Source organism: Saimiri boliviensis, chromosome X (assembly GCF_048565385.1).
Source record: "Saimiri boliviensis isolate mSaiBol1 chromosome X, mSaiBol1.pri, whole genome shotgun sequence".
Taxonomy (NCBI): domain Eukaryota; kingdom Metazoa; phylum Chordata; class Mammalia; order Primates; family Cebidae; genus Saimiri; species Saimiri boliviensis.
In genome coordinates, this window is record NC_133470.1 from 110,343,913 (window position 1) to 110,354,814 (window position 10,902).

At 36.0% G+C, this 10,902-nt stretch overlaps 1 non-coding gene across 1 annotated transcript; it reads right to left on the bottom strand.

The window, feature by feature from the left end:
- Window positions 1-1,307: 1,307 nt before the first annotated feature.
- On the bottom strand, window positions 1,308-1,411 carry LOC120362014 (U6 spliceosomal RNA). Its single transcript, XR_005578020.1, has one exon. It is a non-coding gene; the product is annotated as a U6 spliceosomal RNA (small nuclear RNA).
- Between the last annotated feature and the right edge of the window lie 9,491 nt (window positions 1,412-10,902).

Below are 10,902 nucleotides of genomic sequence, written 5' to 3' on the forward strand. Positions count from 1 at the left end.
ACATGGTCATTTTAGCTGGTATTGATGACTACCTTCTTCTATTACCCATTCTGAATTCCCTTTGCATTCAGCAAACACCTCAGCAGGTTGTGCTTTTATTCTGAACTGAGTGACCCAAATCTTCATTCCTGAAGGATCTGAGCCATTTGTGGTCCTGCCTGGATTGGGCTGTTGTAGTTTCCCATTAACCTTAATCACAGGGCATGGTAATACTCAGAGATGCCCTAATAGATCTCCTGTATTCCATGCATACATTTCCTTACCTCTGTTGTGAAGTAGTAGGCTGATTTCATCTTGTAGTCTAGGTCAATCACTCCAGCCAACACTGTAATTCCCTTCTTAGCTTTGTTGTTTCTCTTGGTGGCAGAGTTCCTCCCTCTGGAACTAAGACCTGTAGGACAGCAGAATGTAATGTCACAGGAACAGGAAGCAAAAAATTTTGCCAGTGGTTCACTAGGGGTTATGGTGAGAGGTGCCACTTCCACTTCCATTTCTTAAATCCTGGACCTGTGAATCCTAGCTATGGAAAAACAGTACCATATGTTGGATGCTGATTCAGATCATACATGGCCTTCTGGAGAACTTTGCACCAGCTCTGCAAAGTATTGTTGCCTAATTGGCATTGTAATTGTGACTTCAAAAGGCCATTTTACTGTTCTATTCATACAGCTACTTCAGGATGATGGGGAATACGGTAAGACTAGTGAATTCTATGAGCACGGGCCTACTGCCACACTTCTTTAGCTATAAAGTTAGTGACTTGGTCAAAGACAATGTTGTGTGGAACACCATGATGGTGGATAAGGCATTCCGTGAGTCCACAGATGGTAGTCTTGGCAGAACCATTACATGCAGGATACACAAACCCATATTTAGTAAGTGTTTATTCCAGGGATGACAAACCTCTTCCCTTTCCATGACAGAAGAGTTTCAATATAATCAACCTGGCATCAGTTAGCTGGCTGATTACCCCAAGGAATGTTGCCATATCGAGGGCTCAGCATTAGTCTCTGCTGCTGGAAAATTGGGCACTCTGCAGTGGCTGTAACCAAATCAGCCTTAGTGAGTGGAAGTCCATATTGCTGAACCCATGAGTAACCTCCATCCCTGTCACCATGGACACTTTCTTCATGAGCCCATTGGGCGATAACAGGGATGACTGGGGAAAGAGGATGAGTACTACCCACAGAATCAGTCATCCTGTCCACTTGATTATTAAAATCCTCTTCTGCTGAGGTCACCTGTTGGTGAGCACTCATATGGGATACAAATATCTTCTTTTGTTTTTATTTTTTTATGTTTTTTTTTTTAATATGGAACACTTCACAAATTTGCATGTCATCTTTGTGCAGGGACCATGCTAATCTCTGTATCGTTCCAATTTTAGTATATGTGCTGCCGAAGCAAGCACAGGATACAAATATCTTCATGGTTTTTGAACACACAGAGAGGTCCATCCGCATATCTCTTCTCCAAGTTTCTTTGTCACCAATTTTCCACTTTTGAGTGGTGCTTGCATTTATTGTGCAAAACCACCTGTAAACCCGTCCCTAGTCTTCTCTTGCTGTCAAGCGATTATAGGGAACTCCCCATGAGGCCATCGGTGCAGGCTGGTAAAGACAAGTCAGGGTGGCAGGAGTGGAGACCATCGGCTTTTGAGACACTTCTTCATATAACTTACTTGTGCCTTCAGGATATGCTCAGGCCTGATTACGGGTATACCACTTCCATTTGATGATGGAATGCTGCTATGCATGATCCACTTTATGGTTAGATGGGTCAGAAAGAACCCAGTTCATGATAGGTAGTTCAGGTTGCATGGTAACTTAATGACATATAGTCAAACATTGAGTTTCCACCAAAGCCCAGTACCTGGCCAAGAGCTGTCTCATGAAAGAGAGTAGTTATGTGCAGAAGACGGCAGGGCCTTCCTCTAAAATCCTAGAGGCATCTGTGGTAATTCACCTGTGGGGGCCTGCCAAAGGCTCCAAACAGCATTCTTGTCTGACACTGACACCTGAAGCACCAATGGATCTGCTTCAGGTGTCAGTGTCATATCAGATTATTCTGGTAGCCACTTTGCCTCTACTGTTCATTATCATAGCTATGCCTACAATGCCTTTGACTGCTGAGCACTGTCACCTCAGGAAATAATTATTCCCACTGTATTTAAATTTTGTAGTTGAATGATTGCAGTTCCCACAGTTGTATCTGATATAAAGAGAAGGGCAATTACAAGGATCTTCAAAGTTGCTGGTGCTGCCCTCACATATCTATTTCACAAAGCTTTGGTCAAGGGTATTAGAATCTTTTTTACCTCCCAGAACTGCACCATTAAAAACAGAGTCCCTACTTAGTGAGCCCAAATCCATAAACTCAGCATTATCCAACTCTATGTTCCTTCCATCATTATCCCACATCCTTAATATCTATTCCCATGCCTGTTCTCCAGATTTCTGCTTGTATAAATTAGAAAATTCCAGCAGTTCCTTTTGAGTGTAGCACACTTCATGGGTGACACTGTCAATCTCACTTCTAATGGTCCATTGGGACTTTAGCCTAGTTGTAGGACTAGAAGCAAACAGGGCTGCTGGGGGTGGCTCCTGAGGAGAATCAGCATTATCTTGCCTGGCAACTGCCCCAAGGGAGGCCATCACTGTTATCTCAAGCAGTGCAGGGTTTATCTCTTCAGGCAAAGATGGAAAGGTTGATGGCAGCTTGGGTTGGGGAGGGGATGCTGCCACTATTGGGGATGGGAATTTTTTTCTTCTAGGGAAAAAGGTTCTTCAGAGTTTACTAACTCAGTGTCTGCAGCTTTATCAGGGTCCTCCCACACATATCCCCATTCCAAGTTGCAGGGGTCCCATTCTTTCTTAATCAATACCCTCACTTTAACAATAGACACCTAGTGAGGCTGTGCATGCATCTTTCATTGCAGGTCAGCCACTGGCATGATAAGAGCTTGTGTTTGTTATTCCACAATTTCATCCATTTCTCTATAGGATATAAGACTCTCATTCACGGTAGTCAGCAGATTTGAGGTGCAGTATGTGCTTCTGAAGCTGGGAGACAGAATTCCTGACTTCATTTTCTTTCATCATTTTGTTCACTGAACTTTGGGGCAACCATCAACCTTCATTATGTTTCTTGGTTTTCCACATGTGGTGAAAGGTATTATGTACAGAGTCCCTAAACTCCTTGCTCTCACAAGCAGTGAATCAGGAGTGTCAAATGCATTTATTTTGCATATCTTTCTAAATAGTTCATGCCAAGGACTATCAGTGTTATCCATACTATTAGAAGTAGATTCCTTAGCATTTTGGGGTATAATCCTATTAAGCAGCCAACTCCAGAAACCCCAAAACCAATGAAAGAACTGCATCTTTAATATTCTGTTCCTTTAGAATCACTCCTCCTACCAAAATCTGTATTAGTCAGCGTTCTCCAGAGGAAAAGAGCTAATAGGATACATATCTATCTATCTATCTATCTATCTATCTATATGTACACACACACACACATATATATGATATATATAGGATATATATACCATATATATAAAGGGAAGATATATATATGAGATAGATATATAAATATATATATATGATACATATATACATATATACATATATATATATATATACACACACATATATAAAGGGGAGTTTATTAAATATTAAATTACATGGTGACAAGGTCCCACCATAGACAGTCTGCAAGCTGAGGAGCAAGGAAAGCCAGTCCGAGTCCCAAAACTGAAGAACTTGCAGTCCATTTTTTCAGGGCACGAAGCATCCAACATGGGAGAAAGATGTAGGGTAGGAGGCTAGGACAATCTCTCCTTTTCATGTTTTTCTGCCTGTTTTATATTTGCTAGCTGCTAATTAGATAGTTCCCATCCAATTAAGGATGAGTCTGCCTTTCCCAGACCACTGACTTAAATGTTAATCTCCTTTGGCATCATCCTCACAGACACACCCAGGATTAATATGTTGTACCCATTAATCCACTTAAGTTCACACTCAGTATTAACCATCACAATAAGTAAGATGAGAATTTTTGCCTAGAATAAGACTTTGTAAATAAGAATCATATGGGAGTCTTCCAGCTTCTGATCCAGTATATAAAATGATTCAAAGTTGCCACTTTATTCTAACAAGACCAAAGCTGACCACACTAAAAACAAAACAAAACAATTTTTAGGCACATAAGAGAAGTGAGATCACATGGCAAACCACTATTTCCAACATTGGACAGATATATGGGTATATATGAAGAATGATGATATACAGAGCAGAAACCTCTGTGAGAACCAGATAGGTAATTCTGAACTGTAATTGAATAAGTAATGGAGGCCCAGTATGGGAAAGTCTGATTGTTAAAACCTCTAAGAGAGCCCATTCTAAGGTAGAGCTCCAAATTTTTGTGAGCTTTACCAGGTCATTACAATAAATATCAGAAAAAAACTTCCATGTGCTTCTTTCAATGGGAGGAGAAAATGAATGATTTGGAAATATACCAGAATATTCTGTTATTCTTAAAAACGTTTGCCTCAGGATGAGCTATTTTAAAAGAGCTTAAAACACTAGAGGTTTATCAGAACCTAACCAACCTGGGGGAAATGTAATTCCCAACTCAAAGCCCTTCTAGCCATTCTACTCCACCTAAGGCTAAAAAGAACTGGTAAATTTTATAGTCAAAGTTCACCCCCAAACTGAAATTTAATCATAGGACTCCAGAATGCTTCCTTTGCCCTCACTCCTTACTACTATTTTACAACAAGCTTATTTACAGAAGTTCATTTTATTATTATTCATTTTATTATTTTATTTTTAGTAGAAACAGGTTACCACAACATTGCCCAGGCTGCTTTCATACTCCTAGGTTCAAGTAATTCTCCTGCCTTGACATCCCAAAGTGCTGGGATTATAGGCATCAGACACCATGACTGGCCAGTAGTTCATTTTTACTCAATCCACCATGAACCACATTTTAACAAAAAATTACAAAGCATACTAAAATGTAAAAACAAACAAACAAAAAACAGTTTGAAAAAATGGAAAAAGCCATCAAGACCGGAGTCAGATATGGCAGTGTTATTACCTGAATAAGCCCTCATGAATAGGATTAGTGCCCTTACATGAGGTTTCAGAGAGACCATCTACTCTACCTCTTTCATTATATGAGGTTGAGCCAAGAAGAAGGTCATGTATAAGACCAGGAAGGGGGCCTTCATCAGTCACTACATCTACCAGTACCTTGATCATGGACTTCTAAGCCCCTAGAACTGTAAGAAATATATGCCTGTAGTTTAGAAGGTATCAGTTTATGGTATTTTGTTATAGCAGTCCAAGTATACTGAGATAATTAGTAATGTTGAGAATGTTGAAAGGTTCAACCAAGAAACTTATAATAATTTACCGTTAACATGGTAAAAGCTTTAATGAAAAAGGTAGACAACACATAAGATCAAATGGATATGTAAGCAGAGAGATGAAAATTTTAAGGGATATTTAAAAGGAAATGATAGAGATTAAGATTAAAATACACTGTAACAAAAGGAACAATTAAAAAAAAAAAAAACATGTAACAGATGTAATATGAGAACACCAAAGGAAAAATAAAGAAACAGAGAGGACATGTTTTTTAAAAATATCCAAGAACTCATTAAAAGTGAGGAAAGAAATGAACATACAGATTCAAGAAACTCAGCTAAAATAAATCAAGAGAGAACCATAGGAAAACATATTATAATTAGCATATCTAAAATCAAAGATAAAGAAATAACTGCACAAGCAGCAAGTGAAAAGTGATTTAACACGTATAAGGGAGCTTCTGTTACATTATCAGTGGATTTCTCAGGAGAAATATTGCAGCCCAGAAGGGTGATAATATTTTCAAAGTGTTGAATAAAAAATAAAATCCTCAACAAAGAATTTTGTATCTGACCAAACTATCCCAGAAATGAGAAATTAAGACATTGTTAGATAAGCAAAAGCTAAGGGAGTACATCACCACTAGGCCTGTTCTACACACACACACACACACACACACAATCACACACACACACACACTAAAAGGTGTCTTTCAAGTTGAAATGAAAGAACAATAGAATTAACATAAAGTTTTTCAAAAACTGTTTACCACCAGTAAAGGGAAATAGGTGGATAAATATATTAAAACACACTATTGTAATTTTGGTGCATAGAATGTAAATGCCAAAGGCAAAAAATAATGATAAATCTATGTCAATGACTGTACAATATATAAAGATATAAGTTATGACAAAAACAACATAAACTGAGGGTAACATCGAGGTTGTAAAGGAGTAGAATTTTTGTATTGAATTGAAGTTGAATTCTTGCCAAATTAAAATAGAATGCTATAATTTTAAGATTCCTTATGCCATTTTATAGTAACCATGATGTAATTATTTATAAAATAAGTACAGAAGAAAATGAGCAGAGAATCAAATCACATAAATAAAAAACTTTTACAGACACAAAAGAAGTCAATAATATTGGATAGGAGAAACAAAATGGCTACAAATATACAGAAGACAATTAACAAAATTATAACAGTAAGTCCTTCTTATTGAGAAATACTTCACAAGTAAATAATTAAATTCCCTAATCAAAAGACAGATTGGCTGAATGGATTAAAAAACAAGATCCAACTATATGATGTGATCAAGAGACTTACTTTAGATTTAAGGACACATAGGCTGGACATGAAATAAGAAAAAAAGATGTTCCATAAAAATAATAAACAAGAAAAATCAGGAATGGCTATACAAATAGTAGACAAATAGACTAATCCAAAACAGTTACAAGAAACAGAAAAGGACATAACATAATGCTAAAAAGGTCAATTAACCAAGATATAGGAATTATAAATATTTATGCACCAAAGATCAGAGTTTCAAGTGCATGAAGTAATCTTTTATAGAATTGAAGTGAGAAATAAACAACAGCATAATAATAGTTGAATTCAATACCTAACTTTCAATAAGAGATAGAAAAGCCAGATAGTTTATATGAAACCAAAAAAGAGCCTGCATAGCCAAGACAATCCTTAGCAAAAAGAACAAAGCTGGAGGCATCATGCTAACTTACTTCAAACTATACTACAAGCCTACAGTAATCAAAACACCATGGTGCTGGTACCAAAACAGAGATATAGATCAATGGAACAGAACAGAGGCCTCGGAAGTAAAGCCACACATCTATAACCATCCGATCTTTGACAAACCTGACAAAAACAAGCAATGGGGAAAGGATTCCCTGTTTAATAAATGGTGTTGGGAAAACTGGCTAGCAGTGTGCAGAAAACTGAAACTGGACCCCTTCCTTACACCTTATACAAAAATTAATTCATGATAGATTAAAGACTTAAACATAAGACCTAAAATCATTCAAGACATAGGCATGGACAAAGACTTCATGACTAAAACACCAAAAGCAAAGGTAACAAAATCCAAAATTGAAAAATGGGATCTAATTAAACTAAAGAGCTTCTGCAGAGCAAAAGGAACTATCATCAGAGTAAACAGGTAACCTACAGAATGGGAGAACATTTTTGCAATCTATCCATCTGCCAAAGGGTTAATATCCAGACTCTACAAAGAATATTAACAAATTTACATTAAAAATAGAAACAACCCTATTTAAAAGTAGGCAAAGGATATGAACAGACACTTCTTAAAATAAGACATTTATATGACAAAAAAACACATGAAAAATAGCTCATCGTCACTGGTCATTAGAGAAATGCAAATCAAAACCGCAATGACACACCATCTCATGCCAGTTAGGATGGAGATATTAAAAAGTCAAAAAACAACAGATGCTGGAGAGGATGTGGAGAAATAGGAAGGCTTTTACACTGTTGGTAGGAGTGTAAATTAGTTCAACCATTGTGGAAGACAGTGTGGCTATACCTGAAGGATCTAGAAGCAGAAATACTATCTGATTCAGCAATCCCATTACTGGGTATATACACAAAGAATTATAAATCATTCAAGTATAAAAACACATGCACTCTTACGTTTAATGTGAAACTGTTCACAATAGTAAATACTTGAAACCAACCCAAATGATCATCGATGATAGACTGGATAAAGAAAATGTGGCACATACACACCATGGAATACTATGCAGCTATAAAAAGAATGAGTTCATGTTGTTTGCAGAAACATGGAAGAAGCAGGAAATCACCATTCTCAGCAAACTAACACAAGATCAAAAAACCAAACACTGCATGTTCTCACTCATAAGTGGGAGTTGAACAATGAGAACACATGGACACAAGGAGGGGAACATCACACATGGGGTGAGGATCTAGGGGAGGGATAGCATTAGGAGAAATACCTAATATAGATGATGGGTTGATGGGTGCAGCAAACCACCATAGCATGTATATAGCTATGTCATAAACCAGCGTGTTCTACGCATGTACCCAGAACTTAAAGTTTAAGAAAAAAAGGTAGTACCCAGTAAGACATTTTACATTTAAATTACAATTGTATGTTTTTCAGGAATTAAAGTGATTCCATTTTTTCATATTCAAACACAAAATGGTAAATTTTCATTTACCATAGCACAATTCAAGTATTCTCTTAAATTTAAATTTAGTCTACTAGAACATAATAGTGACTTTATACAAACTTTTAAAAGATGGCTGTTATACAAAAGTATGACTCTATTACTCTAAATTGCCTAGAATAAGTGGAAAAAACAAATGACAGTGGACAAAAGCTTTTATGAGTGAGTCAACACATAAAACCTTTCACACATCAGTAATGAGGCATTTCTCAGTAACATCCCAAAAGTATTTGAATTCATGTAAACAAAGGCTATCTATATTCCTTTAGGGAGAAAATGTACTACTAAAGATAAAATATATTCAAATGCCAGTGCTTCAATCCATATATTAGTTGAATAGCACACAAAACCAAAAAGGAATTACTCATTTAATAACTGAAAGATATTATTTATTATTGAAATAAAAGATGCTTTTTGAAAACAAAATAAACAAAAAAAGAAATTAGTGCACAAATCAAGAAGTTATTTGAAACTAATGAGAACAAAGGTACAATGCACCAAAATTTCTGAGACACAATTAAGGCAGTGCTAGGAGAAAAATTTATAGCACTAAATGCCCACATCAAAAAGTTAATAAAGCATCAATTTAGTAATCTAACATCGCAACTAAAAGAATTAGAGAACCAAGAGAAAACCAATGCCAAAGCTAATATTAGACAAGAAATAACCAAAATCAGAGCTGAAAAGAGACAGAGACATGAAAAACTATTCAAAAAAATCAATAAATTAAGGAGCTGATTTTTTTGAAAAATATAATAAAATAAATATACCACTAGCTAGACTAATAAAGAAAAAATATTTAATTAATTAAACACAATCAGAAATGAAAAGGAGACTATTACCGCTGACCTACAGAAATACAAATGAACGTCACAGACAATTATAAACATTTCTATGCACACAGACTAAAAAATCTAGAAGAAATGGATAAATTCCTGGAAACATGCACCCTATCAAGTCTGAAACAGAAAAAAGAAATTGAATCCCTTAACAGACTAATAAGGAGCTCTGAAATTGACGCAGTAATAAATAACCTACCAATAAAAGAAAGCCAATGATCAGACAGATTCACAGCTGAATTCTATCAGATGTACAAAAAAGGCTGGTGCCATTCCTGCTAAAAATATTACCAAAAAAATGAGGAGGAATAACTCCTCCACCATTCTATGAAGCCAACGTCATCCTGATACTAAAACTTGGCAAAAACCCAACAAAATAAGAAAATATAATGCCAATATCCTTGATGAATATTGATGTAAAAATCCTCAAAATAAAATACTGGCAAATCCATCAATATATTAAAAATTTTCTTTACCACAATCAATTAGGCTTTATCCCTGGGGTGCAAAGCAGGTTCAACATACATAAATTAACAAATGTGATTCATCACATAAACATAACTAAAGACAAAAATCACGATTATATCAATAGGTGCAAAAAAGGCTTTTGATAAAATTCAACACCACTTCATGTTAAAAATGGACACACTCAGAGCCAACATTATACTGAAAGGGCAAAAACTGGAAATATTTTCCTTGAAAACTGGCGCAACACAAAGATGTTCTCTCTCACCAATCTTTTTTAACAGAGTAATGGAAGTCTTTGTCAGAGAAATAAAAAAACAATGAAATAGGAGGAGAGAAAGTCAAACTGTTTACAGATGACATAATTATATATTTAGAAAACATGATAGTCCCACCCCAAAAGCTCCTGAAGCTTATAAGCAATTTTAGCAAAGCCTCAGAATATAAAATCAATGTAAAAAGTTACTAGCATTCCTATATAGCAACAACAGTCAAGCTGGGTGCCAAATCAGGAACAGAATCCCATTCAAAATAGCCACACAAAAAATAAAGTATCTAGCAATTCAGCTAACAAAAGAGGTGAAAGATCTCTATAAGAAGAACTAGAAAACACTGCTCCTGGGAGGCAGAGGTTGCAGTGAGCTGAATTGTGCCAAACCTGGGTGAGAGAGTAAGACTCTATCTCAAAAAAAAAAAAAAAAAAAAAAAAAAAAAGGAATTCAGTGATGATCCAAACGAAAAAACATCCCATGCTCAAGGATAGGAGGAATCAATATCATTAAAACGGCCATACTGCTGAAAGCAATGTATATATTCAATGCTATTCCTATTAAACTACCATTGGTATTTGTCACAGAACTAGAAAAAAGTATTTTCAAATTCATATGGAACAAAACAAACAAACAAACAAACAAAAAACAAAAATAGAAATGTCCAAATACCCAAGGCAATCCCAAGCAAAAGGAACAAAGCTGGAGGCATCCCACTACTCAACT